Raw genomic sequence first — 25,771 nt, 5'->3', positions numbered from 1 at the left:
TTGAGATGGCTTTGTCTGCCCGTTCGCACTTTTTCTGTCCACACTTTTTCTGTCCGTCCTCAGATCTTAAAAACTACTGAGGCTAGAGGGCTGCAAATTGGTGTGTTGATCATCCACCCTCCAATCGTCAAACATACCAAATTGCAACCCTCTACCCTCGGTAGTTTTTTTTTAAATTTTATTTAAAGTTAAACTTAGCCATGATCGCGCGCCTGGTAACGCTATAAGACATGCCACCAACGGACCGTGGGTGAAAGTTTCATGGGCCGCGGCTCATACGCTGTACAGAAAACTCGATTGCGCCGAAGAAACTTCGTCGCATTTTTTACTTGTTTTAACTCTCCCTTCTTCTTAACTCCATGTCTACAGAAACGATTGAGTTGATCATCTGACTTCTTGTTTTTATGGTGCGCGATGAATTGTCTCTTCATCTCTGAAGAAGTGTTGCTGCACTACAGGAAACCTCTGCAGACCACATCCTGTCTTGAAAGTCAAACCCAAAGATGAAAACAGAGTACGTTCGACATAGTTATATCCTGTTTTCATTTTTTTCTTTTTTGTGAATACAAATATAGTTGATAAATTTTAAATTTGGGCTTGAATATACATATAATATTCTATATATACGTATATATATATATATGTATATATTATATATATATATATTATATATATACAGTATATTATATATATATTAAGCTGTAGGTCCCGTTACTAAGTAACCAATTGGTTCTTAGCCACGTAAAATAAGTCTAATCCTTCGGGCCAGCTCTAGGAGAGCTGTTAATCAGCTCAGTGGTCTGGTAAAACTAAGGTATACTTACTTATATATATATATATATATATATATATATATATATATATATATATATATATATATATATATATATATATATATATATATATATATTTATTTATTTATTTATTTAGAGAGACACACACACACACACAGACAGAATGTCCTACATCTTCTTTTTCATGTTTTGCAGAACAACTCACAACCGCACTCGTTGAAAACAGAGCATTTTTGAGAGTAGACATCAGCTGTGGACTAAACTCCTGCATCTGAATAATTACAACGTCAAGCCCTGTTGGAAAATCAACAATGAAGGACCGGAGTCAAATAATGGCAAGAAACACCTTGTTTTGCTTAGCGTTCCTCATCGTACCCTTTTCAGCAGCAGGTAAGTTTCAGCTCCATAAATAACGTCTCCTTTGACTGATCTGATTCCAGAGGTCTACACCAGCCCCCTTATTCCCTGTAATACCTTACTTTTGATCACGGGCAACCATTGTGAAAGGATCCATCCTGGCATAAGGACGCTCAATCGTTACCGAACACCCTCGAATCTTATCCTTTGCCCTGTGAGTTGATGAAATTGTAATTCCTTCATGTTTGCTTTGGTTTGTTGGTTGGTTTAGATTAAACCGGCCTTATGCCAGCACTTCCCCTTGCACAAATGTGATTCGTCACTGTGGTAGTGTTAGAACGATTAAGATGGCTGGCGTTGACCCTGGGTTCTTCTTACTGCCCGAGACGGTTTCATAGCTGTTTATGGAATAGAATATATAATTTAGGCCGAAGGCCAAGCGCTGGCACCTATGAGGTCCTTCAGCGCTGAAAGGAAAACTGAGAGAAAGGTTACAAAGGTGTAATAGGAGGAAACCTCGCAGTTACACTGTGAAATAATTGTCAGGAGGGGTGGAAAGTAAGATGGAAGAGAGAGAATATGAATGGAGGTACAGTAAAAGGAATGAAAGGGGTTGCAGCTAGGGGCCCGAAGAGACTCTGCAAAGAACCGTATGTAATGCCTACAGTGCACTGCTCGTGAGGTGCACTGACGGCACTAACCCCCTTCATAGCATAGCTGTTTATGCAAAAAAAAAAAAAAAAAAGTTGTTTATGTTTTTTATCCGTTATATGTAATGTGTTTCTCCCCGGTACTACGATTTAGTTCTCCAGGTCTGATTTCGTATAATAAGCTGTTACGATAACTTCGGCCACCTCATCTTAGGCCGCTTCGGGACACTTATCAGATCATCTCTGCCGACGTATTACTCAACTTCCGTTTCTCCTTACGTTTCAGATTTCTCACTCTCTAAGAAACAGATCTGTAATCACCGTCTTTTGGGGCGCAAGCTCACTCTTTCACAGTCTTTTGGGGCACAGCCTCAGTCTTTCATCGTCTTTTGGGGCACAGCCTCAGTCTTTCATCGTCTTTTGGGGCACAGCCTCACTCTTTCACCGTCTTTTGGGGCGCAGCCCCACTCTTTCACCGTCTTTTGGGGCACAGCCTCACTCTTTCACCGTCTTTTGGGGCAGAGCCTTACTCTTTCATCGTCTTTTGGGGCGCAGCCCCACTCTTTCACCGTCTTTTGCGGCACAGCCCCACTCTTTCACCGTCTTTTGGGGCACAGCCTCACTCCTTCACCGTCTTTTGGGGCACAGCCTCACTCTTTCATCGTCTTTTGGGGCACAGCCTCACTCTTTCATCGTCTTTTGGGGCACAGCCTCACTCCTTCACAGTCTTTTGGGGCACAGCCTCACTCTTTCATCGTCTTTTGGGGCACAGCCTCAGTCTTTCATCGTCTTTTGGGGCACAGCCTCACTCTTTCACCATCTTTTGGGGCACAGCCTCACTCTTTCACCGTCTTTTGGGGCACAGCCTCACTCTTTCACCGTCTTTTGGGGCACAGCCTCACTCTTTCACCGTCTTTTGGGGCAGCCTCAGTCTTTCACTGTCTTTTGGGGCACAGCCTCAGTCTTTTGGTCTTTTGGGGCACAGCCTCAGTCTTTCACCGTCTTTTGGGGCACAGCCTCACTCTTTCACCATCTTTGGGGCGCAGCCTCACTCTTTCACCGTCTTTGGGGCACAGCCTCACTTTTCATCGTCTTTCAGCCCTCACTGTCTTTTGCACAGGGCAGCACAGCCTCAGTCTTTCATCATCTTTTGGGGCACAGCCTCACTCTTTTCACCGTCTTTTTGGGGCACAGCCTCACTCTTTCACCGTCTTTTTGGGGCACAGCCTCACTCTTTCATCGTCTTTTGGGGCCCAGCCTCAGCCTCATTCACCGTCTTTTTGGGGCAGCCAGTCTTTCATCGTCTTTTGGGGCACAGCCTCACTCTTTCACTGTCTTTTGGGCGCAGCTCACTCACTCTTTCACTCACCGTCTCTTTGGGCACAGCCTCAGTCTTTCATCGTCTTTTGGGGCACAGCCTCAGTCTTTTTCACTGTCTTTTGGGCACAGCCACTCTTTCACCGTCTTTTGGGGCACAGCCTCACTCTTTCACTCGTCTTTTGAGGCACAGCCTCACTCCTTCACCGTCTTTTGGGGCACAGCCTCACTCTTTCACTGTCTTTGGGGCACAGCCTCAGTCTTTCATCGTCATTTTTAGGCACAGCCTTTTCAGCCTCGTCTTTTTTCACCGTCTTTTTGGGGCACAACCTCACTCTTTCATCGTCTTTTGGGGCACAGCCTCAGTCTTTTATCGTCTTTTGGGGCACAGCCTCAGTCTTTCACCGTCTTTTGGGGCACAGCCTCACTCTTTCAGTCTTTCACAGCCTCTTTTGGGGCACAGCCTCACTCTTTCACCGTCTTTTGGGGCACAGCCTCATTCTTTCACTGTCTTTCAGTCTTTTGGGGCACAGCCTCACTCTTTCACTGTCTTTTGGGGCACAGCCTCAGTCTTTCATCATCTTTTGGGGCACAGCCTCACTCTTTGTCTTTTGGGGCACAGCCTCACTCTTTCACCATCTTTTTCAGCCTCACTCTTTCATCGTCTTTTGGGGCACAGCCTCACTCTTTCACCGTCTTTTGGGCACAGCCTCAGTCTTTCATCACTGTTTTGGGGCACAGCCTCACTCTTTCACCGTCTTTTGGGGCAGCCTCACTCTTTCTTGCAGCCCTCAGTCGTCTTTTGGGGCACAGCCTCAGTCTTTCATCTGTCTTTTTTGGGGCACAGCCTCACTCTTTTTTCACCGTCTTTTGGGGCACAGCCTCATTCTTTCAGTCCAGCCTCAGTCTTTCAGCCACATTCTTTTTCTGTCTTTTGGGGGCACAGCCTCAGTCTTTCATCGTCTTTTGGGGCACAGCCTCACTCTTTCATCGTCTTTTGGGGCACAGCCTCACTCTTTCATCGTCTTTTGGGGCACAGCCCTCAGTCTTTTCACTCTTTCACCGTCTTTTGGGGGCAGCCTCACTCTTTCACTCTGTCTTTTGGGGCACAGCCTCACTCTTTCACCGTCTTTGGGGCACAGCCTCACTCTTTCACAGTCCAGCCTCTTTCACCGTCTTTTGGGCACAGCATTCTTTCACCGTCTTTTGGGGCGCACAGCCTCACTCTTTCACCGTCTTTTGGGGCGCAGCCTCACTCTTTCACCGTCTTTTGGGGCACAGCAGCCTCAGTCTTTCACGTCTTTTGGGCACAGCCTCACCTCACATCTCTTTTGGGGCACAGCCTCAGTCTTTCACCGTCTTTTTGCACAGCCTCGCTCTTTCACTGTCTTTTGGCAGCCTCACTCTTTTTTGGCACAGCCTCACTCTTTTACCGTCTTTTGGGGCACAGCCTCGCTCTTTCACCGTCTTTTTGGGCACAGCTCTTTCGTCTTTGGGGCACAGCCTCACTCTTTCACTGTCTTTTTGGGCACAGCCACACTCTTTCACTGTCTTTTTCACCGTCTTTTGGGGCGCAGCCTCACTCTTTCACCGTCTTTTGGGGCACAGCCTCACGTATTTTGGGGCACAGCCTCACTCTTTCACCATCTTTTGGGGCAGCCTCACTCTTTCACCATCTTTTCTTTCACTCTTTCACCGTCTTTTGGGGCACAGCCTCAGCCTCGTCTTTTGGGCACAGCCTCAATCTTTCACTGTCTTTTGGGGCACAGCCTCAATCTTTCACTGATCTTTTCAGCCTGTCTTTCTCGTCTTTTGGGGCACAGCCTCACTCTTTCATCGTCTTTTGGGGCACAGCCTCACTCTTTCACCGTCTTTTGGGGCAGCCTCACTCTTTCACTGTCTTTTGGGACACAGCTTTTAGGACACAGCCTCAGTCTTTCATCGTCGTCTTTTTGGGGCACAGCCTCACTCTTTCACCGTCTTTTTGGGGCAGCCTCAGTCTTTCATCGTCTTTTGGGCACAGCCTCAGTCTTTCAGTCTTTCAGCTTTCACTTTCATCGTCTTTTGGGGCACAGCCTCAGTCTTTCATCGTCTTTTGGGGCACAGCCTCACTCTTTCACCGTCTTTTGGGGCACAGCCTCAGTCTTTCATCGTCTTTTGGGCACAGCCTCACTCTTTCACCGTCTTTTGGGGCACAGCCTCACTCTTTCACTGTCTTTTGGGGCACAGCCTCACTCTTTCACCGTCTTTTGGGGCACAGCCTCAGTCTTTCATCGTCTTTTGGGGCACAGCCTCAGTCTTTCATCGTCTTTTCTTTGGGCACAGCCTCACTCTTTCACTGTCTTTTGGGGCACAGCCTCAGCCTTTCACGTCTTTTCATCATCATTTTCAGCTCACTCTTTCATCGTCTTTTGGGGCACAGCCTCACTTTTTCACCGTCTTTTGGGGTACAGCCTCAGTCTTTCGTCGTCTTTTTCACCCACTCTTTCACTGTCTTTTTGGGGCACAGCCTCAGTCTTTCATCGTCTTTTGGGGCACAGCCTCACTCTTTCAGTCTTTTGGGAACAGCCTCTTTTCACTCTTTCACTGTCTTTTGGGGCACAGCCTCACTCTTTCAGTCTTCTTTTGGGGCACAGCCTCACTCTTTCACCGTCTTTTGGGGTACAGCCCCACTCTTTCACTGTCTTTGAGGCACAGCCTCATTCTTTCTCTTTTGGGGCACAGCCTCACTCTTTCACTTTCGTCTTTTTGGGGCACAGCCTCACCGTCTTTTCTTTGTCTTTTGGGGCAAGCCTCACTTTCACCGTCTTTTTGGGGCACAGCCTCAGTCTTTCATCGTCTTTTGGGGCACAGCCTCAGTCTTTCATCGTCTTTTGGGCACAGCCTCACTCTTTCACCATCTTTTGGGGCGCAGCCTCACTCTTTTGTCTTTTACAGTCTTTTCAGCCTCGCTCTTTCAGTCTTTTGGCACAGCTTTCTGCTCTTTTCACCGTCTTTTGGGCACAGCCTCACTCTTTCATCGTCTTTTGGGGCACAGCCCACTCTTTCACTCGTCTTTTGGGGCACAGCCTCACTCTTTCACCGTCTTTTCAATCCCACTCTTTCACCGTCTTTTGGGCACAGCCTCACTCTTTCACCGTCTTTTGGGGCACAGCCTCACTCTTTCACCACCAGCGCAGCTCTCTCTTTCACCTGTCTTTTGGGGCACAGCCTCACTCTTTCACCGTCTTTTGGGGCACAGCCTCACTCTTTCACTGTCTTTTGGGGCACAGCCTCACTCTTTCACAGTCTTTTGGGGCACAGCCTCACTCTTTCATCGTCTTTTGGGGCACAGCCTCACTCTTTCACCGTCTTTTGGGGCACAGCCTCAGTCTTTCACCGTCTTTTGGGGCACAGCCTCACTCTTTCACTGTCTTTTGGGACACAGCCTCAGTCTTTCATCGTCTTTTGGGGCACAGCCTCACTCTTTCACCGTCTTTTGGGGCACAGCCTCAGTCTTTCATCGTCTTTTGGGGCACAGCCCCACTCTTTCACCGTCTTTTGGGGCGCAGCCTCAGTCTTTCATCGTCTTTTGGGGCACAGCCTCACTCTTTCACCGTCTTTTGGGGCACAGCCTCAGTCTTTCATCGTCTTTTGGGGCACAGACTCACTCTTTCACCGTCTTTTGGGGCACAGCCTCACTCTTTCACTGTCTTTTGGGGCACAGCCTCACTCTTTCACCGTCTTTTGGGGCACAGCCTCACTCTTTCATCGTCTTTTGGGGCACAGCCTCACTCTTTCATCGTCTTTTGGGGCAAAAGCTCACTCTTTCATCGTCTTTTGGGGCACAGCCTCACTTTTTCACCATCTTTTTGGGGCACAGCCTCACTCTTTCACCGTCTTTTGGGGCACAGCCTCACTCTTTCACCGTCTTTTGGGGCACAGCCTCACTTTTTCACCTTCTTTTGGGGCACAGCCTCACTCTTTCACCGTCTTTTGGGGCGCAGCCTCATTCTTTCACCGTCTTTTGGGCCGCAGCCTCACTCTTTCACAGTCTTTTGGGGCACAGCCTCACTCTTTCACCGTCTTTTGGGACACAGCCTCACTCTTTCATCGTCTTTTGGGGCACAGCCTCACTCTTTCATCGTCTTTTGGTGCACAGCCTCACTCTTTCACCATCTTTTATTGCACAGCCTCACTCTTTCACCGTCTTTTGGGGCACAGCCCCACTCTTTCACCGTCTTTTGGGGCGCAGCCTCAGTCTTTCACCGTCTTTTGGGGCACAGCCTCAGTCTTTCATCGTATTTTGGGGCACGGCCTCAGTCTTTCACAGTCTTTCAGGGCACAGCCTCAGTCTTTCAGCCTCACTCTTTCACTCTTTCTTGTCTTTTGGGGCACAGCCTCACTCTTTCACTGTCTTTTGGGCACAGCTCGCTCTTTCAGCGTCTTTTGGGAGCAGCCTCACTCTTTCACTGTCTTTTGGGGCACAGCTCTCACCATCTTTTGGGGCACAGCCTCAGTCTTTTCATCGTCTTTGGGGCACAGCCTCACTCTTTCACCTTCTTGCAGGGCATCAGTTTGGGCACAGCCTCACTCTTTCATCGTCTTTTGGGGCACAGCCTCAGTCTTTCATCGTCTTTTGGGGCACAGCCTCAGTCTTTCACCATCTGTTTTGGGGCACAGCCTCACTCTTTTCACTGTCTTTGGGCACAGCCTCAGTCTTTCATCGTCTTTTTGGGCACAGCCTCAGTCTTTCACCGTCTTTTAGGGCACAGCCTCACTCTTTCACTGTCTTTTGGGGCGCAGCCCCACTCTTTTACCATCTTTTGGGGCACAGCCTCAGTCTTTCATCGTCTTTTGGGGCACAGCCTCACTCTTTCACCGTCTTTTGGGGCAGAGCCTCAGTCTTTCATCGTCTTTTGGGGCACAGCCTCACTCTTTCACCGTCTTTTGGGGCGGAGCCCCACTCTTTCACCGTCTTTTGCGACACAGCCCCACTCTTTCACCGTCTTTTGGGGCACAGCCTCACTCCTTCACCGTCTTTTAGGGCACAGCCTCACTCTTTCATCGTCTTTTCACTCAGTCTTTCATCGTCTTTGGGCACAGCCTCACTCTTTCACCGTCTTTTGGGGCACAGCCTCACTCTTTCACCGTCTTTTGGGCACAGCCTCAGTCTTTCATCGTCTTTTGGGGCACAGCCTCACTCTTTCACCGTCTTTTGGGGCACAGCCTCACTCTTTCACCGTCTTTTGGGCACAGCCTCAGTTAGTCTTTTGGGGCACAGCTTCACTCTTTCACCCGTCTTTTTGGGGCGCAGCCTCACTCTTTCACTGGGGCACAGCCTCAGTCTTTCACCGTCTTTTGGGGCACAGTCTCAGTCTTTTTCACCTTCTTTTGGCGCACAGCCTCACTCTTTCACCATCTTTTGGGGCACAGCCTCACTCTCTTTCGTCTTTTGGGGCAGCCCACTTTCACCGTCTTTGGGGCAGAGCCTCAGTCTTTCATCATCTTTGGGGCACAGCCTCACTGTCTTTTGTCTTTTGGGGCACAGCCTCACTCTTTCATCGTCTTTTTGGGGCACAGCCTCAGTCTTTCATCGTCTTTTGGGGCACAGCCTCACTCTTTCACCGTCTTTGGGGCGCAGCCTCACTCTTTCACCGTCTTTTGGGGCACAGCCTCACTCTTTCATCGTCTTTTGGGGCACAGCCTCAGTCTTTCACCGTCTTTTGGGGCACAGCCTCAGTCTTTCATCGTCTTTTGGGGCACAGCCTCACTCTTTCACCGTCTTTTGGGGCACAGCCTCAGTCTTTCACATCGTCTTTTGGGGCACAGCCTCACTCTTTCTGTCTTTTGGGGCACAGCCTCACTCTTTCACCGTCTTTTGGGGCACAGCCTCACTCTTTTTTCACCGTCTTTTTGGGGCACAGCCTCATTCTTTCACCGTCTTTTGGGGGCACAGCCTCACTCTTTCAGTCTTTCACTCTTTCGTCTTTTTAGCACAGCCTCACTCTTTTCACTGTTTTTGGGGCACAGCCTCAGTCTTTCACTGTCTTTTGGGGCACAGCCTCAGTCTTTCACCGTCTTTTGGGACAAGCCTCACTCTTTTCACCGTCTTTTGGGAGCAGCCTCACTCTTTCACTGTCGTCTTTTGGGCACAGCCTCGCTCTTTCACCGTCTTTTTGAGGCACAGCCTCGCTCTTTCACTGTCTTTTGGGGCACAGCCTCGCTCTTTCACCGTCTTTTCAGGCCCTCTTTCCTGTCTTTTGGGGCGCAGCCTCACGTCTTTCATCGTCACTGTCTTTTGGGGCACAGCCTCACTCTTTCATCGTCTTGGGGCGCAGCCTCACTCTTTCACCTTCTTTTGGGGCGCAGCCTCGCTCTTTCACCGTCTTTTGGGGCACAGCCTCACCCTTTCACCGTCTTTTGGGGCACAGCCTCACTCTTTCACTGTCTTTTGGGGCACAGCCTCACTCTTTCACAGTCTTTCAGCCTCAGTCTTTCATTGTCTTTTGGGAACAGCCTCACTCTTTCACTGTCTTTTGGGGCACAGCCTCAGTCTTTCACCGTCTTTGGGGCACAGCCTCACTCTTTCACTGTCTTTTGGGACACAGCCTCAGTCTTTCATCGTTTTTGGGGCATAGCCTCACTCTTTTGTCTTTTGGGAACAGCCTCACTCTTTCATCGTCTTTTGGGGCACAGCCTCACTCTTTCACCGTCTTTTGGGCACAGCCTCAGTCTTTCATCGTCTTTTGGCACAACCTCACTCTTTCACCGTCTTTGGGGCGCAGCCTCAGTCTTTCATCGTCTTTTGGGGAACAGCATCACTCTTTCAACAGCCTCACTTCACTGTCTTTTGGGTACAGCCTCACTCTTTTCTTTTGGGGAACAGCCTCACTCTTTCATCGTCTTTGGGCACAGCCTCAGTCTTTCATCGTCTTTTTTCACTCTTTCGTCTTTTGGGGCACAGCCTCACTCTTTCATCGTCTTTTGGGGCAAGCCTAACTCTTTCATCGTCTTTTCATCGTTTTCACTCACAGCCTCACTTTTTCACCGTCTTTTGGGGCACAGCCTCACTCTTTCATCGTCTTTTGGGGAACAGCTCTTTCACCGTCTTTCACTCACTTTTCTCCTTCTTTGGGGAACAGCCTCACTCTTTCATCGTCTTTTTGGGGCAGCCTCACTCTTTCACAGCCTTTCACCTCTTTCACCGTCTTTTGGGACACAGCCTCACTCTTTCATCGTCTTTGGGGAACAGCCTCACTCTTTCATCGTCTTTTGGGGCACCGCCTCACTCTTTCACCATCTTTTTGCACAGCCTCACTCTTTTCACCGTCTTTTGGGCACACACTCTTTCACTGTCTTTTCTTTCACGTCTTTTTTTCAGCTCTCTTTCACCTCAGTCTTTTTGGGGCACAGCCTCAGTCTTTCACCGTCTTTTGGGGCACACCCTCAGTGTTTCATCAGTCTTTTGGGGCACAGCCTCAGTCTTTCATCAGTCTTTTGGGGCACAGCCTCACTCTTTCATCGTCTTTTGGGGCACAGCCTCACTCTTTCACCGTCTTTTGGGGCACAGCCTTTTCACTCTTTCACTCAGTGTTTTCTTTTTGGGAGCAGCCTCACTCTTTCACTGTCTTTTTGGGGTACAGCCTCACTCTTTCATCTCAGCCTCAGTCTTTCATCGTCTTTTGGGGCACAGCCTCACTCTTTCAGTCTTTTGGGGCACAGCCTTTTCAGTCTTTCATCGTCTTTTGGGCACAGCCTCAGTCTTTCATCGTCTTTTGGGGCACAGCCTCAGTCTTTCACCATCTTTTGGGGCACAGCCTCACTCTTTCACCGTCTTTTGGGGCACAGCCTCAGTCTTTCATCGTCTTTTGGGGCACAGCCTCAGTCTTTCACCGTCTTTTGGGGACAGCCTCACTCTTTTCACTGTCTTTTGGGGCACAGCCTCACTCTTTCACTCTTTCACGTCTTTTGGCACAGGTCTTTTGGGGCACAGCCTCAGTCTTTCATCGTCTTTTGGGGAACAGCCTCACTCTTTCACCGTCTCTTTTTGGGGCGCAGCCTCACTCTTTCACTGTCATCGTCTTTTTCACTGTCTTTTGGGGCACAGCCTCAGCCTCACTCTTTTTCATCGTCTTTTGGGACACAGCTCTTTCACTCTTTTCACCGTCTTTTGGGGCCTCACTCTTTCAACAGCCTCACTCTTTCATCGTCTTTTGGGGCACAGCCTCACTCTTTCATCGTCTTTTGGGGCACAGCCTCACTCTTTCACGTCTTTTGGGGAACAGTCTTTTTGGGCACAGCCTCACTCTTTCACTGTCTTTGGGGAACACTCTTTCACTCGTCTTTTGGGGCACAGCCTCACTCTTTCACCGTCTTTTGGGGCACAGCCTCTTTCACTGTCTTTTGGGCACAGCCTCACTCTTTCATCGTCTTTTGGGGCACAGCCTCAGTCTTTCACCGTCTTTTTGGGGCACAGCCTCACTCTTTCATCGTCTTTTTGGGGCACAGCCTCTTCTTTGTCTTTTGGTACAGCCTCACTCTTTCATCGTCTTTGGGGCACAGCCTCACTCTTTCATCGTCTTTTGGGGCACAGCCTCACTCTTTCATCGTCTTTTGGGGCACAGCCTCACTCTTTCATCGTCTTTTTGGGGCCCCACTCTTTCACAGCCTCACGTCTTTTCACTCTTTCACTGTCTTTTGGGGCACAGCCTCACTCTTTCACCGTCTTTTTGGGCACAGCCTCACTCTTTCACTCTTTCACCATCTTTTTGGGCACAGCCTCACTCTTTCACCGTCTTTGGGGCACAGCCTCACTCTTTCACAGTCTTTTGGGGCACAGCCTCACTCTTTCATCGTCTTTTGGGCACAGCCTCACTCTTTCACGTCTTTTGGGGCACAGCCTCACTCTTTCACGTCTTTTTTCACTCTTTTCAGCCTCTCTCGTCTTTTGGGGCACAGCCTCACTCTTTCATCGTCTTTTGGGGCACAGCCTCACTCTTTCACTGTCTTTGGGGCACAGCCTGTCTTTTGGGGCACAGCCTCACTCTTTCACTGTCTTTTGCACAGCTCTTTCACTCACTCTTTCTGTTTTGGGACACAGCCTCACTCTTTCACCGTCTTTTGGGGCACAGCCTCACTCTTCTCTTTCACTCTTTCACCGTCTTTTGGGGCACAGCCTCACTCTTTCATCGTCAGCCTTTTTGGGGCACAGCCTCACTCTTTCACCGTCTTTTGGGGCACAGCCTCAGTCTTTCACGTCGTCTTTGGGGCACACAGCTTTCACTCTTTCTTTCATCTTTTGGGCACAGCCTCACTCTTTCATCGTCTTTTGGGGCACAGCCTCACTCTTTCACCGTCTTTTGGGAACAGCCTCAATCTTTCATCGTCTTTTTGGGGCACAGCCTCACTCTCACAGTCTTTCACTCTTTTCTGTCTTTTGGGCACAGCCTCACTCTTTCATCGTCTTTGGGGCACAGCCTTTCACTCTTTCACAGTCTTTTTGGGGCACAGCCTCACTCGTCTTTCACAGCCTCACTCTTTCTTTTGGGGCACAGCCTCACTCTTTCATCATCTTTTGGGGCACAGCCTCACTCTTTCGTCTTTTGGGGCACAGCCTCACTCTTTCACAGTCTTTTGGGGCACAGCCTCACTCTTTCGCAGCCTCACTCTTTCATCGTCATTTTTGGGGCACAGCCTCAGCCTCTTTCATCGTCTTTTGGGGCACAGCCTCACTCTTTCACCATCTTTTGGGCACAGCCTCACTCTTTCATCGTCTTTTGGGGCACAGCCTCACTCTTTCATCGTCTTTTGGGGCACAGCCTCACTCTTTCATCGTCTTTTGGGGCACAGCCTCACTCTTTCACCGTCTTTTGGGGCACAGCCTCACTCTTTTCGTCTTTTGGGGCACAGCCTCACTCTTTCACTGGGGCAGCCTCAGTCTTTCACTGTCTTTTTGGGGCACAGCCTCACTCTTTCACCGTCTTTTGGGGCACAGCCTCACTCTTTCACTGTCTTTTGGGGCACAGCCTCCTTTCGTCTTTCGTCAGTTTTGGGGCACAGCCTCACTTTCTTTCACCGTCTTTTTGGGCACAGCCTCACTCTTTCATCGTCTTTTGGGGCACAGCCTTTCATCGTCTTTTGGGGAACAGCCTCACTCTTTCACTGTCTTTTCAGCCTCACTCTTTCATCGTCTTTTGGGGCACAGCCTCACTCTTTCACTTTTGGGGAACAGTCTTTCATCGTCTTTTCAGCCTCACTCTTTTTGTCTTTTTGGGGAACAGCCTCACTCTTTCATCGTCTTTTTGGGGAACAGCCTCACTCTTTCATCGTCACTCTTTCACTGTCTTTTGGGGTCACAGCCTCACTCTTTCACTGTCTTTTGGGGAACAGCCTCACTCTTTCATCGTCTTTTTGGGGCACAGCCTCACTCTTTCACCGTCTTTTGGGGTCACAGCCTCACTCTTTCACTTTGGGTCTTTTGGGGCACAGCCTCACTCTTTCATCGTCTTTTGGGGCACAGCCTCACTCTTTCATCGTCTTTTGGGCACAGCCTCACTCTTTCATCGTCTTTCACCGTCTTTTGGGGCATAGCCTCACTCTTTCACTGTCAGCCTCACTCTTTCATTGTCTTTTGGGGCACAGCCTCAGTCTTTCATCGTCTTTTGGGGCACAGCCTCACTCTTTCACCGTCTTTTGGGGCACAGCCTCACTCTTTCATCGTCTTTTGGGGCACAGCCTCACTCTTTCATCGTCTTTTGGGGCACAGCCTCAGTCTTTCATCGTCTTTTGGGGCACAGCCTCACTCTTTCACCGTCTTTTGGGGAACAGCCTCAGTCTTTCATCGTCTTTTGGGGCACAGCCTCACTCTTTTCTTTTTGAACAGCCTCACAGCCTCTGTCTTTTGCACAGCCTCACAGCTTTTGGGGAACAGCCTCACTCTTTCACCGTCTTTTGGGCACAGCCTCAGTCTTTCATCAGTCTTTTTTGTCTTTTGGGCACAGCCTCAGTCTTTCACCGTCTTTTGGGAACAGCCTCACTCTTTCACGTCTTTTGGGGCACAGCCTCAGTCTTTCACCGTCTTTTGGGGCAGCCTCAGTCTTTCAGTCTTTGGGGCACAGCCTCAGTCTTTCATCGTCTTTTGGGCACAGCTCTCAGTCTTTTCACTTTCGTCGTCTTTGGGGGGGTCTTTCACTGTCAGCCAGCCTCACTCTTTCATCGTCTTTTGGGGCACAGCCTCACTCTTTCACCGTCTTTTGGGGCACAGCCTCAGTCTGTCTTTTGGGCACAGCCTCACTCTTTCATTGTCTTTTCGTCTTTGGGGCACAGCCTCAGTCTTTCACCGTCTTTTGGGGCACAGCAGCCTTTCACAGCCTCAGTCTTTCATCGTCTTTTGGGGCACAGCCTCAGTCTTTTCACAGCCTCAGTCTTTCTTTGGGGCATCAGCCTCAGTCTTTCATCGTCTTTTGGGGAACAGCCTCAGTCTTTCACCGTCTTTTGGGGCACAGCCTCACTCTTTCATCGTCAGTCTTTTTGGGCACAGCCTCACTCTTTTATCAGTCTTTCACTCTTTCACCGTCTTTTGGGGCACAGCCTCACTCTTTCACCTGTCTTTTCACTCTTTCACTCTTTCACCGTCTTTTGGGGCACAGCCTCACTCTTTCACTGTCTTTTGCAGGGCACAGCCTCTTTCAGTCTTTTCTTCAGTCTTTCATCGTCTTTTGGGGCACAGCCTCACTCTTTCACCGTCTTTTTGGGGCAGCCTCAGCCTCACTCTTTTCACAGCCTCACTCTTTCACTGTCTTTTGGGGCACAGCCTCACTCTTTCACCGTCTTTTGGGGCACAGCCTCAGCCTCACTCTTTCACTCGTCTTTTGGGGCACAGCTCTTTCACCGTCTTTCAGCCTCACTCTTTCACCATCTTTTGGGGCACAGCCTCCGTCTTTTGGGGCACAGCCTCAGTCTTTCAGCCTCAGTCGTCTTTTGGGGCACAGCCTCACTCTTTCACCAGAACCATCTTTTTCTCGCTTTCTTCAGTTCTTTTGCTTTCGGGTACCCTAGTACAGAAGGACCTTTGGTCACTAACGTTTGTATATTGGCATATACATGATACTTTCCGATAAGTCTTAACTGGGGTCCGCTGGAAAAAGCCTTGTCCACAAAAAAAAATAATAAATAAATAGAAATAAATACCAACAAACAATAAGACACACACATGGTCAAGCACAGTATAAACCAAGATATATTGCAAATAGTTCATAAGAGTAAGTGTCTATCCAAAGGGCGGCTTCCGTTAAGCAGACAAACGACAGGAATCTCCCACGGATAAAGGAAACCGGACAAGATCGACCTTATCTTTCAGGATCCTGTTGTACAGAAGATAACTGCTACTACTCGTTCTCTGGGCTTTGCTGGATCTAGGCGAACTCTGTATTCATTGTTTGCCTTTGTTTAGAAACTCCTTGTATAAATAAATAGTTCAAGCGCGTACTAACCAAAAGGGTGTGCATACCACCCGAAATACAACGCTCTTCTGGTCTCCTTTTATTTATACATATTGACATCTTTTTTATAGTACCTGTTTTTACTGTTTTTAACACACACACACACACACACACACACACACACACACACACACATATATATATATATATATATATATATATATATATATATATATATATATATATATATATATATATGTGTGTGTTTGTGTGTGTGTGTGTGTGTGTTTTGTGTATGTGTGTGTATGTATGTTGAAATCAATTGCTTTAGTGATGTTAATAAGTTTCTTGTATGAATCTTCATATCATCGGAGTTTTTTTTCGATTCTCACGCGTCAGTTTCCGGTGATTGATTGATTAATTGTGGGTTATCTGGCGTCACAACTACCAGGGTCACCGACGCCGTCAGTTTCCGGTGAAAAAAATAATGCGCAGACTTCTTTTTCCATGTATTCATTTTTTTTACGATAGCTGTTTCGCCACTCTATGGCACTTTTAAGCTACTACTGACTTAAAAACCTGGATTTGAAATCTTTTATCATTGTGCGGAGGCTGGGGCGTTAAATATACAAGTGACTTCGAGACTCGAATGGTTGTTGGTCCAGGGATTAAAAGTTGAATCATTTTTGGGGTCGGAGCTATTAGGCACAACGTACATATATAGAAAACGGTTCAGAATTGTAAATACATATTCAAACGAATATCTAAAATACAATATCATGTGCATAATATCTACTCAAGACTGTTTATCATTCCATAAAATCTTATTTGCTTATGTTTGGAAGCAACGTACAGAACTTGATAAGGTATGTAAGAGTTGCATTTATAATAGTAACTGTACTTATGATTGCGTAATACAAATGTTATTTATGTATATAAAATAACAAGTGCGCATAATACCAAATTTGAGGGTATCTATATGATGTTGAAGTAGGGCCCCTTGGTTTCTATTGGCCAGCATACGTTTTCTAAGGGTGGTTGTAGTGTCCGATGAAGCCCCTGCTGTGATATTTACACACCTCCCTTAGGAACAAAGAGGCTATACATCAACATTACATTGATGCCCATGACAGAACGCCATCCCTACGAGGGCTGATCGAAGGTGCATAGGTCCTACACTAAGAGGACAACTATGGACGCCTTTTGATAGCCGAAGCCGTAAGCATTGCTACCCAGCAACCGACTCTAAATATTCAGAGTCGAATCATATACTCCAGCAGGAGAAGGAATAAGCCAACGAACGGGGACCAGACAGAGCGGCCCCACCCGCAAGACACATCAAGATGAGACACATTGCGTCTGTCAGGGGACACGAGAGCGCCCAGCGAAGGCCAAGTAGCCAAGGCTTGGACCAGTAGTCTAGACCTCTCAAGCAACGTCTTTTCCGGAGTCGCTGAGGCGCCGCCCAACACGAGCCACGAACCGTAGCTCGCGTCTGACATTTGCTTATATGCCCCAGACTTGATATTAGGCACACATAATTTTATATATGTATAAATATATGTATATACATTTAGACATACATATATATATATATATATATATATATATATATATATATATATATATATATATATATATATATATATATATATATATATATAACTGTGTGTGTACAGTGCTTATATATTACACAATAATAAAAGTGCAAGTATTATTATAAATGTAACTTTTGCATATTAATCTCAAACATAGACATGATGGGATTTTATGGATTGTAAAAGTTTGAAGTAAAGTTAAGAACATTGCACTGTATTTTGATTATTTATGTAAGTACGTATTTATAATTCTGCATTGTTTTCCATATGTTCACGTTTTACTTAAAGCTTCGACCCCAAAGTGGGTAGCCTACAGCTTTTAATCCCTCAGGTGTCGGGGTCGCTCGTGTACTTTCCCTCCGCACGATGAGATTTCCTCGTTGGACGAGTCGGTAGAGTTGTCGGCTAGCACTCTGCTAGACCCGAGTTCGAATCTCCGACCGGCCAATGAAGAATTAGAGGAATTTTTTCTGATGATAGAAATTCATTTCTCGCTATAATGTGGTTCGGATTCCACAATAAGCTGTAGTTTCCGTTGCTAGGCAACCAATTGGTTCTTAGCCACGTAAAATAAGTCTAATCGGGCCAGCCCTAGGAGAGCTGTTAATCAGCTCAGTGGTCTGGTTAAACTAAGGTATACTTAACTCCGCACGATAAAATAAAAAGGTTGTAAATTCAGATTTTTAAGTCAGTGGTCGCTTGAAAATGCCAGTGGCAAAACAGCTTCCGTGACAAAAAAAAAAAAGTCTGCGCATTTTTTCCACCAGAAACTGACTCATGAGAATAAGAAAAAAAAAAAAAAAAACACCTGGAAGAACCTTACTGATGCCACTAAATCAACTGCTTTCAGTGAAAATTGTCAAAGGGTTAAAAACTGGTTAAATGTATATATCATCAGATTTTTAAGTCAGTGGTCGCTTGAAAATAGTTTCTGACAAAAAAAAAGGATTTTTTCTTCCATGAGATGGAAGCGATGCCACTAAATTAAGATTTTTAATTGTCAAAGGGTATGTATCCATTTATTTTCGGTGTGTTTAGGACAAGCCACGTTTGGGATTACCGTTTGGGATTACCTAAAACATAAACAAAAGACTCTAAACATCATAAAGATAATGACCCCCAAGAAGTATTAGTCCTAGATAACGATTCCAGAAAACCCCTGGGGCCCGGGTCACTATCTAGGAAAGATCCTATTTCTGTTGCCGTGGTTATTAACTTATCTGTTCTCTTTCCGGAAACTCACTCCTTTAGCAGAGGGTTTTCAGAACAGGCCCTTTTATGAAAACGTCAACTCGGCTCTGTCGTCTGACGACCTCGAAAAACTCGACTCTCTTCTCAACGTCAGCCGTTTATCCGAGCAGAAAGGTAACGCAAAGGATTTATGTAATACTAGTAGTTACCAAGATGCTATATTTAAGGTTTAAATAGTCATAGTCTTAGTGATTTTGCTATGTTTAAGTAAGAGAGAAATGCCGTTGAACGCGTTGCAGAATACCTGTGTTCGTATTTACTTAATACCATACCGAAGATTTAAAACTAACAGAAATGAGGAACACTAAACAGCCTTAGTGATTATACTAGACTTAAATATGAAAGAAATCAGAAGGCCTGTATCTATTTCGTTGTTGCAAATCACAACACTGAAGGCAGAACTATTTATATTATTTTTGCATGAGAAACTATTCAAAGTAAAGTTAATTATCTAAATGTGTGGTAGGATTAATTTCTCCAGGAAATCCCACAGTCGCCCTTTTTGTGTTTCGTCACAGGATGTGCTTACTCCTATTAAAGCATTTCCAGAAAAACCCTGTAGATAAGTCGTCTGTATTTCACCACTTTTACTGTCGTTTTTGTTTTTTTTCCTCCAGGAAGTCCTGTCGTCAGCCAGTTCGTGTTCCAAGCACTTAATCTTAAAGCTTTTAAATGTCTGAAGCGCCTAATGGAACTCTGTCCTGATGGAACAGCGACCAAAGCTTTTCCTAAAACTGTCAGTAAGTTACAGAAAGACGTTTCCTTCTTTTGTTAGGAAGTATAATATCAGTCGAGACATTTACACAAAAAAAAAAACTTGAGATTCTTGATATAAAACGCATATATTGAAATTCGACGCAGTTTAGGTCGTATTTTATCGACGATATGTAACCAAAAGCTATAATTACCTCGTACAAAAGATGAAAACACCTTACATTGACAAAATTTCGCCTCCCAAACAAGCACGCAATAAACTCAAGCTGTGTGTGTGTGTGTGTGTGTGTGTGTGTGTGTGTATGTGTGTGTAGGTGGGTGGGTGAACGTGTACTGCCGATAAGTGAGAGCGATATTATTGTTAACGTTCTTGATATTTGAATATCAAATACAGCTTCAATCCAGTATTTTGTTTTTATTTTTTTTAGCAGTGATGGGGAAGTTTTCATGGGAACACGTTTTATAAAAGATACTAATTTTTTTATAGGTGTAAATGCTGGTTGCAAAAGAAAGGTCCGAAAAAAGGATTGGAAGCTATAAAGGTGGAATTTGGGATCCTGGGGACGATGAGATAGAACGACCGAGAAGGATTCATAATCTTTCTGTGATATGAGATAAATATGAAAACTGTTACTGATGTCCTTATTGGAATACAGAATGGAATACAGAATTTTGGCCAAAGGCCAAACGCTGGGACCTATGAGGTAATTCAGCGCCTGAAAGGGAAATTGAGAGTAGAAAGATTTGAAAGGTGTAACAGGAGGAAAACCTCACAGTTGCACTTTGAAGCAATTGTTGGGAGAGGATGGAAAGTAAGCTGGGAGAAAGAATATGAACGGAGGCACAGTTAAAGGAATGAAAGGGGTTGCAGCTAGGGCCGAAGGGACGCTGCAAAGGATCTTAAGCAATGCCTACAGTGCACCGCATGAGGAGCACTGACGGCACTAACCCCCTACGGTGTTGATGTCCTTATTTCCCGTTTACTAATATGATGTTTAGGCAATGAAATCTCACTCATTCTCTTCAAAGTAATTTCAAACTTCCAACATTCTTTTCAGTGTAACTTCAAACATTCAATAGTTTGCTGATGTGATGAGGCCTGTCACAGGAGACATTCGAGTTTGAAATTCTTTTCCGTGTCACTCATGATCTCCATCAAGGCCAAGAGAGATATTCTTGGCCTTGATCTACATTACAGAAATTAGAGCATTTTTAGCTCATGATCTGACGTGTTCACGCTTGAGTGAAATAAAAACCTTCAATTTCCACAGGATCCAATCCAATTAGAAGTCGGAGCTGTAAACGGAAATAACCGTCTAAAATCATTTTTAAAAAAATAAAATCCAGTTTGTAGAATGTTTTTTTCAGTTGCAGTTCGGTAAGCTAAGAGTGAGTATTTGGATGATTCAAATGATGGTTTACAACTCCAATTGAAAATATGGTGTTTTACGGGGATGTTTTTGACAATGTGGTAATTATAATGAGTTGAATGCGGCTTCATTTATCTATTTGTGTTTTTGTCTGTGCTCATGCCCGTGCTTGTGTATAAGGAGAGGAATACTCATCATTAAGATCAAGAGGCCCGGGGCTAGTCTAGTGGGCGCGGTTTCACTGGAAGGTGCGGGGATAGGAGACGGGGGCGGGGCGGGGCGGGGGCGTCTAATGACTGAAGAGGCGGTTAAAAAGTTAAAAAACGAAACCTATTTAAGTCATTTGAAAATGATATCCGATAAAAGAAGGAATATAAGCAATTCCACGCTCAATTTAAAGTGTTTTATCCTAGTCTTTTTCCCAGTCTTTCAGAACTTCACTGATAAGAGGCTTTGATCCAGTGCTGCTTCTGATATTTTTGGGAATGAGCGTGAATCCCTGTAGGTCATGTATCCGACACTATTTCCTTTCAAAGAATAGCGACAGCCGTGGGTCTTAATTATTTTTCCTTTCTTTCTTTTTGCTTTTTTTTTTTGCCAGACTCATCCTGTAAGAAGCAACAAGAAGGGATCAACTTATGCAACTTCTGGGAGGCTGCCTCTGAGACAAGTAGCGCCTCGCTCCTTGAATGTAAGTTGAAAGGAGCAGCTCTGAACGTACAACTTTGAAATTACAGTAGACACTTTATTTATCATCATATTCGGTTGGAAAGAGGTCTTGAAATATAAGAAAGGTGTAATGTTTATGATATCTACACAGTTAAACCTATCATTATGTTATATAGTACTAATGACAACAGAAATTACAAGAAAAACACTTAGAAACCAGGCTTGAAGAAAAACGTCACCCATAGAAAGCAACTTCACGAAGATTTAGTTAAAGATGAGTTTTTATTGATAAGGGCTTCTTCTCATGCTTGACAGTCTACATGACAACAGGATGTGGCAGATGTCTCGCTCACTACCGGAAACTAAACGAGCACTTGGGGCAACTCAACAAAACGAGAATAGACCCTCTCTCTGTGGAGGATGATCCTGACCTCAGGTTGAGTATTTCGGCCTTATTATCCGGATCTCAAATGGTTTCAGCGTCCTGAACCCAGGTTAGTATATCGGCATGAATAACCCCTTCTCAAACGGGTACAGCATCCTGGCCTCAGAGTATTAATGCGTCCTGATTGACCTGACCTCACATAGTCACAGCGACCTGATCTCAGGTTTATAAATCGTTCTGATCGCTCGTACTTCAGATGGGTACGGCATCCTGACCATAGGTTTATATATCTTACTGATTATCCTGACGTCAGATGGGCAAAGGTCCTTAGTGCATCTTCTTCTCTGTCCTGACCTCAGGTGAGCAGTGTGTCCTAACCTCAGATAAAAAATGTCTTCCTGCTCTCAGAATGCATTCCCTTCTAAAATCTGGTCAGTTTATCAGCCTGTTATCTTAGCCAGATCCATAGCATGTCGTCCAGATTGTTGAGACGTTAGATTGGTATAGCATACTGATTTAAAGTTATTATATCATCCTGACTGAACCAACATTAATGATGGATAGAGTTCTTTCTAACCTGAGGTTAGAATGTCGTCCAAATTTCGGATGATAAACACACCTCTTGTTTAAGGTTAGTAAATAAGTGTTGTTTGAGGTTAGTAAATAAGTGTTGTTTGAGGTTAGTAAATAGGTGTTATTTGAGGTTGGTAAATGAGTGTTGTTTGAGGTTAGTAAATAAGTGTTGTTTAAGGTCAGTAAATAAGTGTTTTTTGAGGTTAGCAAATAAGTGTTGTTTGAGTTTAGTAAACAAGTGTGCTAGTCCAGACCTAATGGTAATATATTATCTGACTTACACGGCCCAACATCATCTTGACGTCAGGGCAAGACAAGGGCTTGACCTCTGGCTGGCAGTGCCCCTCATCTCTTTACACAGAAATCATAGTTCCAAACATGACCTCATCCGTTAACATTCAGCGAATGATGCTATGAAGTGAATGCCGCAGATTTTCCAGCGATGCTGACTTCTTCTCTTCATTTTCAGTCAATGCAAAGATTACTCGACGTTCTGGATGGGTGGCAAGGAATCGGATGAAGACGGAGGTCATTCCAGTGGATCAGAAATATGCAAGAAACCCTTACGTGAGGATATTTTCTCCATTTATGGAGATATAACGTCACGAAAAGGAGATGACTTGGAAAATAAGGTACAGCTGTTTGTCTCCTATGCGGTTTTTCATCATCAGTTATTATTATAATATTTGTCACCGTAGGGGAACAAAAAAAAAATAATGTCAATTATGCGAAGAAACGTAGTAAGTTTTAATTATACTGTTTTCCTTCCATTGTACTGTATGCATCCTCGCTTTTATAAGAATGCGCAAAGTACCATACGATTCGTAACATGCCAAGCTTTTATGTACTCAAAGCACGGTGTATTACGAAATCTTCAGTTACTGTTTATGAGTTACGAATTTTTCAGTTACTGTTAAAATTCCCACACAGGGTCTTCAAGGCGTCAGAAACGCCTTGGAAAACTGGAAGTCGAATTTTGACAGACACCTTTCACGACTGTGCTCAAGCAGCACGACAGTTGAGAGAGTCTCCGAAGAAGTATTCGGCGCACTTTCCATAGAGAATGTCCAGTACATAGTCAAGGAGAAAGAGATTTCCGACCCTCAGCAGTCGTGTGAGTACGAGTTTTTTTTCTTTTAAGAAAACGGGACTTTTTTTTTTTTTTTTTATCAAAGGACATGGTTTTATTTTCTACAGGAATATCCTATAAAGACACATGTTGGTTCTTTGGAATCAAAGTCATGGTGGTTTCTGGCATCTTTTGCACTCTTGCAGCCAACTTTGAGACAATTGTTAGGAGAGGGTGGAAAGTAAGACTGAAGAAAGAGAATATGAACGGAGGTACAGTAAAAGTAATGAAAGGGGTTGCAGCTAGGGCCCGAAGGAACGCTGCAAAGATCCTTAAGTAATGCCTACAGTGCACAGCGTGAGGTGCACTGACGGCGCTAACCCCCTACAGGGGACGTTGCTTTATATATTAACTAAATTCAAGAATTTGTCTGCCAGTTCATGATAAATTTTTCTTATTATGTGCAAGAAATTCTCTCAGCAACTTAATTCAAAGCAAAGTCGTGTTTACTGGTATTTATTAGTATGCTGGCAAGCACACTGGAGTGCCCAAATCGGTCTACAAGATTATTATTATTATTATTATTATTATTATTATTATTATTATTATTATTATTATTATTATTATTATTATTGCTGCTTCAGCTGCATTTATTTTGTAGAAGACTTTTTCTATTTTCCTTATTGCGGACTTCTCTTCAGTGGAGGTGCGTGCTAACAGCTCGCCTATATTTGTCATTTCATGGGGGAAAAGTCAAAATCTGGATTCTGCTTCTTTATATATTCAATACATTTGGTTCTATACAATTGTTGCCGGGACGCGTTTCGACAGACTCTTCTGTCATTCTCCAGCGGGAGCTAGTAGAGGACTGGCATCTCCCGCGACAGTATTATACAAAATATAAGTATAATCGGGAGAGCTGCCGACCCTCGACGTCTGCGCCTGCTAGAGGCGCTCCTCATTGCCGAGACAAAACCAACAATGAATACGACGCAGGAGGCATCGCTCCTACCCACCAATTTAAGAAGAATAATGCAGAACACCCGCCAAATCCAACGAATACCTGAAAACGACAACCCTGAGAATGGAGATGCCCTGATATCGAGACAATCCCCCGACTTAGATAATGACATCATTCATCCGCAGCCCAATAGCAGCCAAACTACCGATGATGTCAGCCGGCATGACATCACGCAACGGCAGGCCATTGGGAACGCTGGAATGAATGACATTCCCAGGTTGCGAAGATCCGTCAGGATCGAGCTTCGCCGCAGAAATTTGGCTTGAAGTTCGCTGACTGCAACCAATCAGAATTCGCCATCCATGACCCCCCACCCCGCTGAAGCCCGTGTATAAATTCAGAAGGACCTATGCAATCTGCCAGTCCTCTACTAGCTCCCGCTGGAGAATGACAGAAGAGTCTGTCGAAACACGTCGCGGCAACAATTGTATAGAACCAACTGTATAGAATATATAAAGCAGAATCCAGATTTTGACTTTTCCCCATGAAATGACAAATATAGGCGAGCTGTTAGCACGCACCTCCAAGAACAATAAGGAAAATAGAAAAAGTCTTCTACAAAATAAATGCAGCTGAAGCAGCAATAATATTCAATAGAACCTGTTTAAAGAGGTCTGCTGCCAAATTATATTATTATTATTATTATTATTATTATTATTATTATTATTATTATTATTATTATTATTATTATTCAGAAGATGAAACCTATTCATAAAGCCATTGACTTGAAATCCAAGCTCCCAAAGAACACGGTGTTCATTAGGAAGAAGTAAGAGGAGGTCAAGGAAAATACATAAGAAGAGATTCCACTTATTAAAAAAGAAAAACTAAATTAATAAATAGACACAAATGTATTAAAATGAAAGGAGAATAGTACGAGTATTAGGGTAGTGCCTTCGCTTGGACTTCATCAAAGCATTTCTCGCAAACATCTGGGAAAGTCAACCAGTTGGGAATTTTGTTAACTTTCGATGGCTACCACGAGGCTGTTTTAACAATTATCATTTTAAGAATAAGTATATTTCCTACTGGGAGGAAAAAGTTAAGTATATCTTAGTTTAACCAGACCACTGAGCTGATTAACAGTTCTCCTAGGCCCGGCCTGAAGGATTAGACTTATTTTACGTGGCTGAGAACCAATTGGTTACCTAGTAACGGGACCTACAGCTTATTGTGGAATCCGAACCACATTATACCGAGAAATGAATTTCTATCACCAGAAATAAATTCCTCTAATTCTTCATTTGCCGGTCGGAGACTCAAACGCGGGCCCAGCAGGGTGCCAGTCGAGAACTATACCAACTCATCCAACGAGGAACTTCCTGCTGGGAAGAGACCCTACCACTATTCAATATATATTAATATCTCTCTATATATACGCACATACATATACAAACAAAGACAATGCCATGAAGGAAAGAGAAACAATGGAGTGCTGCAAGGCCTTTCGACTTATAGTCCTTTACTTAGCTAAGTAAAGGACTATAAGTCGAAAGGCCTTGCAGTACCCCATTGTTAATCTTTCCTTCGTGGCATTGCCTTTATTTATATATTCATCACGTTCCATATTTTCGTGATTCA

General features: G+C 45.1%; 1 protein-coding gene across 2 annotated transcripts in view; it reads left to right on the top strand.

The window, feature by feature from the left end:
- LOC136842683 (adhesion G protein-coupled receptor L3-like) overlaps window positions 1–25,771 on the top strand; it is a 58,878-nt gene that overhangs the window by 4,014 nt on the left and 29,093 nt on the right. Inside the window, exons 2-9 of one of the 2 annotated variants that reach the window (XM_067110342.1) lie at window positions 370–514; window positions 990–1,184; window positions 18,390–18,503; window positions 19,007–19,129; window positions 21,075–21,164; window positions 21,458–21,578; window positions 22,570–22,732; window positions 23,031–23,214. The gene's annotated coding sequence lies outside the window, so the exon portion shown is untranslated. The remainder of the gene's footprint in view (window positions 1–369; window positions 515–989; window positions 1,185–18,389; window positions 18,504–19,006; window positions 19,130–21,074; window positions 21,165–21,457; window positions 21,579–22,569; window positions 22,733–23,030; window positions 23,215–25,771) is intronic. The other variant, XM_067110341.1, reaches the window with a different exon arrangement.

Source organism: Macrobrachium rosenbergii, chromosome 10 (genome assembly GCF_040412425.1).
Source record: "Macrobrachium rosenbergii isolate ZJJX-2024 chromosome 10, ASM4041242v1, whole genome shotgun sequence".
NCBI lineage: Eukaryota > Metazoa > Arthropoda > Malacostraca > Decapoda > Palaemonidae > Macrobrachium > Macrobrachium rosenbergii.
The sequence above is the reverse complement of the archived record's forward strand: the minus strand, read 5'-3'. Positions and strand labels throughout refer to the sequence as shown.